We start from the raw sequence: 5,264 nt of genomic DNA on the forward strand, positions 1-5,264 counted from the left end.
AGCGCTGCCGCTCGCCGAGAGCGGGGCGGAGTTGCGGCCGCCCGCGCACCGCGCGGCCCGAAACAGCCCCAAACGCAGCAAAATGCAGTGAGATGTGTCTGGCCTCAGGCAGCCTTCACTGGGCACTGCACCGAGTCCGACCGAGCTCAAGAAGCTTTTGGACAACGCTCTTCAGGCCCATGGTGTCATTCTTCCGTGTCCTGTGCGGGGACAGGAGTCGGACTCCATGATCCTAGTGGGTTCTTTCCAATTCACGATAGTCTGTGACCCTGTGTTTCTGTGGCCCTCTTACCCTCCCCATCTCCCAGCAATGTTGCCAGCGCTACCCCTGTTCGTATCTGCGGACACAGAGCGAACCACGCCGCCCGGAATCCCCTCCCTACGACTCAGCTTTTCCTCAGCTGGCAGGAGGTGCAGAATTACAGCAGACACTTCATTTTTACCAGCGTCAAAGGGACGGGGAAAAGCCCCTGTCCCTTCTGACAGAAAAGATTTTTATGCATACATCTTTTAAATAGTTACTTTTATATAAAATGGAGTGAGGGTTTCAAATTGCAGCTTCAGGGTGAAGTTTGGAAGATACACATTCCCAGGCAGTACAACAGAGCTGGAAATAAACTTTGGCATTGGCCAAGCATCACAGTGTGAGGTGCTACTGTGCTTCTGAGTCTTAGATCTAGTTTAAATCTTGTGTGTGTTCCAGTGGGACATGCCACATTTATAAAGTTTGACATACAAATATTAAACATCATTACCAATGGAATTCTGTTCATCAGCTGAGCTAGGTGCCTTGTTTACTGTGATTTGTGATTGAGAACAGCATCATGAAACCATTTTTGCTGTAAAATAGAAGTGTTTACTTTACAATAGTAGGCACATCTGAAGGCTACAGGAAGATTATCCCTTCCTAACATCCAGGAGGGTGCTTAAACAGTCACTCAAATCCATTATTAATAAGCAGTTGGATGCTGTGGCTGCCCCAGTTGTGAACCAAGGACTGTAAAATACGGACATTATGGAGAATGGGCAAGGCAGATCTTTTCCTCCAACAGCACTCAAGGAAGACATAGGAAAAACCATCAACACACTTTCTGTCAAGCACTGGGCAGCAAGACTGTCCTGTGTTTGGAAGCTGAAAAACAAGTGGGGTTTGGGCACTTCTGCATCCTGCTCAATGGACGCCATGGTCAACCCTAAGGCCTGCACATATTAGAAGCAATTAATATTATTTGGGACCTACACAGGATCTTCCCCCAGGTTAGATCTGGGCCATGAACTGGACAAGCATACAGAAACTTGATCTGCTGCTTTTTTGTTTTTGTTCTGCCCAACAGCGGGTAAAAAAAACCCACAAGAACAAAGAAAATATTTTTTAAGGAAAAGAATAACTTTTCATTCAGGAGCAGATTTTGGGAAGACAAAAATAAAAGAATGCAGCTTCTCACAACATTTGAGGGATTGTGCCATTTCAGGTTTAATTCCATTTTGTCTAGATTTAGTTACCTAGTACCTGTAATAATCAAACACTGGTATTTACCCTGATGCTAACCTCAATGAAGTTTAACATCATTGTTCCCCACAATCACATAAATGATAAAAACAACACACAGGGTGTTGGCAGCTCAGAGCTATTGCTACACTACAGGATCAACAAGCCTGTACATGTTCTACAGTAGGTGCAAGTTAGGTCAGGGACAATACAACCACAAAACTAGAAATCTCAAATCAGTCACTTTGGCAAGTTTAAATGCATTTAAACTCTGGAATAAAGTCAGATTTTTCTAAAATTTCTTTTAAAAATACAATTCAACACCTACTTCACTGGAAATGCATGGAAAGAGTTCAAAATGCAGATGAAATCTATTAACATCCAAAATGTATCAGTTGTGAAATTGAAAATTATAAATTAAATCCCATGAGAGCACTTATAAAAGGCAAAGCACATCATACTTATTTAACATCTAATCTTTAAAAAATGGCATCAGAAATATTTCAGTAGGAAAATCAAAGAATAATCAGATGGCAATGCAAACCCTTTTTATTTTTTGCAAGTAGATGCATTGAAAGAAAACATAATACAGCTCACATTATTATATTGTATGCTACAATACCAGAACAGTATAAATTAACTGAACCAGTAGTAACCAAATTCTTTATATCAGCTGCTCCACCACTCTGGGGACAGCAAGTCTTTATTGAAAAGGAACACACAGCACTCCTCATGCTTGTTCGCTTTTAGCTGATTCTAAACCAAGGAGCTTTGTACAGCACCAGTCTCTTCTATAACATGTCACTCCAAATCCAAAGAGGAGTAGGAGAGGGAAAAACAACCTAACTGACTTTTTCCTGTCTGTTTAGCATCATTCTCCTAAATTAACACATTAGAAAGAAGAAATAACACACTGTTCATTGCACTGCGCTTACCTGCTACGGCACATCCTCACTTTTCTCTTGCAACATTTTCTAAAGAGTTTTGCACACCTGCTCATGCAGAAAGCCTGTGTCCAACTCTCATTTGCTGGACCATGGGGCCTTCTGCAATACTAAGACTTAGCAGGTAGAGATGACTCTTCCTAAAAGAGTGAACTTATGAAATAATGTCAATTTTAACTGACTAGTCTCTTTTGATATGAGATAGCATCTTCAGAAATTTGGGGCAGGAGGAGCAACACTAGCACATTCACTACTGCAGAATTTGAAGTTAAGAATCTCTGAACTGCTATCAAGGCACTTAAAAATCCTACATTTTCAGGACTGAGATTCTGTATGGAAAAACTCCTCTAATTGGGTAGTAACACAACTGTGCACTATATAACATTCACAGCATTGCAAAAGGTTTTATATAACCATGTCATGGCTATTAACCCTCTCCTCTTTATCTGAGCCCTGGGTGCAATGTCTTAGATCTTCCCGAATCTCAGCTGGTCTGAATCAGCCAAGTGGTCACCAGCCTTGGCAGAGGAAGAGATGAGTCCAAACACAGACAAATAAGGGGAGCTATAGCAAATGGAAATTTCAATTTCTCATTACAAGATTTTGTTCAAAAACTTCTGAAATATCAACAAATATCTTGATTAATTGTTCTATAACTATACAAGAGATGGGTTGGGGGTTTTTTATTTACTTTTTCAAAATGTCTTCACTTTTTTCAACTTAGAAGCAGAAAGAGTAGACATTCAAATATTAAAAAAATTTAATTTTTTAACCTCTATTTTAGTTTCTAGTTTTTAAGTTTGTTAGACTTCTCTATTCTGTGGCAACTTTCTCAATTTTTTTCAATGTAGACGTAAAATATTCAAGCCTTTTAAAGATCCTCTCTGATAATTTCAAATACTACAACACAGCTAGCAAATTATTTCAAGCACAAATTACTTTAAGAGTTTGCTTATATTCCCAGCTGAGGAACATTCAGACTCCATCTGCTCCATCTGTTAATGCAGAGAAGTGGCTCTTTAAAACAAACCTTAGATGAGGGAAGTCTATTTTCTCCTCACAAGAACAAGCTAAACCTCCCACTTAGATGCCTGAAGCAAGTTCACTACACCTCTGCAAACTGGCTGGAAGTTTTAAAGTTTTACTAGTTTTGCAGATAAAAAAGGAGGCAATGGGTTGCTTTTTTCTAATAATTGGTCCTAAAAGAAAACCATTAGCTACTGGTTCACTTTGTGGCCATCCATTAAATTACACAAGTACTTTGTTTAAATCAACTTTAATCAGCTACATCAAAGGTACCTGTTCAACTCAAAGAGAATAAAATCTGTTATCCCAAAGGCAAATGTGGTAAGATGAGGGTGGCAAGCAATGAAAAGGAAGGAAAAAAAAAGGGGAGAGCAGGGCAAGAAGGGGGAATCTGTTCTACAGCTATTAATCTTCAAAGAACCACATTCTCAATTTAACCAACAGACATTCTGAAAACTTCTTGAGTCACGTTCTTCACTTACACCACTGCTCTCATACTATATTTGAGAAAGTTTAATACACTACAATGTCTTGCTTTGGGGGTTTTTACTATGCTAGTTTTAGGCAATTTTTCTCCTCACAATTACCTTATCAGGGATGCCAGGGCTGAAAGCAAATAGAAACTGAACATTACTCAAAACGTTTTTTTAAAAAACTGGCAAATTGCTATGTGTAATACTGCATCTTTATTGTTACTGGCTATTCTTAGACTCTTGATTTGCCACAACCTATTCACATAGAGCACTGCATCTACCACACATTCCCATACATTTATGATATTCATCATTGTACTCCACACTGACTTTTGGACATTGCAGTCTGTGGAGACAAGTGGCCTTTAAGTAGCTTTAAGCTTCTTCAAGGAGGAAGTCTGCCCTTACCACACATACACTCCATTCCCTCTCTTCCCAGATAATCCCACTTTTTCTCTAGGGTACCCTGCACTATGTATAGCACTGATTGCCCTCAAATATTAAACTAAATAGCACATGTAACCCCTGACCTGAAAATTGTCTCTCTAACAAATCTGTGAAGTGGTGTGTATGCCAAACCTTAATCAACTTCAAAGCCTTTCCAACAGCACAGAACATCCAGAGAATGGTGCAGCAATCCAGAGTGAGAAGACTTGGGCTCTTCGGTGTCCTAGAATAACTTTACTAGAAAATAACTTAATTTCTTTGATCTTTCAAAATTATTGCAAATTCCAAGAAAACAAGTTAAAATAAAATTAACCCAGAATTTGAAAACCACCTTCCAATCATACTTAGGATTCTTTCAACAAAGTAGCAAAACCTAACTTGGTAAGTGATTTTTTTTCAGTAAAGACAAAACATTGTTCTTCTGTATTATAGTATGCATACATTACCATACAATACATTTCCAAGGAGCCTCTAGAGTGCCTGTTTCACAGCACGTAAAAGCTCAACTTCCTTCAGGTAGGTATGGAAAAAATCTTTAGTACTTGCCCAAATACCAATTGAAATTTATTTCACAATGATTAAAAACTGAGAGCTCTTACATTTTCCCTAGTACAGAAATAATTTCCAAAGTAAGATTTCTTATAATAAATAAAATTAGTAAAATAAATTACATTTTAGAGGTTTATAGTAAATATAAATGGCTTATATGTCTTAACACAAGGAATAAGTCTTCAGGATTTGTTTGTAAAATTCAAGAGACAGGTCTTTTACATATGGCTTCATTAACATCTTACAGTTTGCCCTCAGTCATATCCATCAACCCAAATAAGACCTCTACATAAAAGATGCATCCAAATGATTTCAATGAAGTGCAGTATACTCCAC

This window comes from Zonotrichia leucophrys, chromosome 2 (genome assembly GCF_028769735.1).
Source record: "Zonotrichia leucophrys gambelii isolate GWCS_2022_RI chromosome 2, RI_Zleu_2.0, whole genome shotgun sequence".
Taxonomy (NCBI): domain Eukaryota; kingdom Metazoa; phylum Chordata; class Aves; order Passeriformes; family Passerellidae; genus Zonotrichia; species Zonotrichia leucophrys.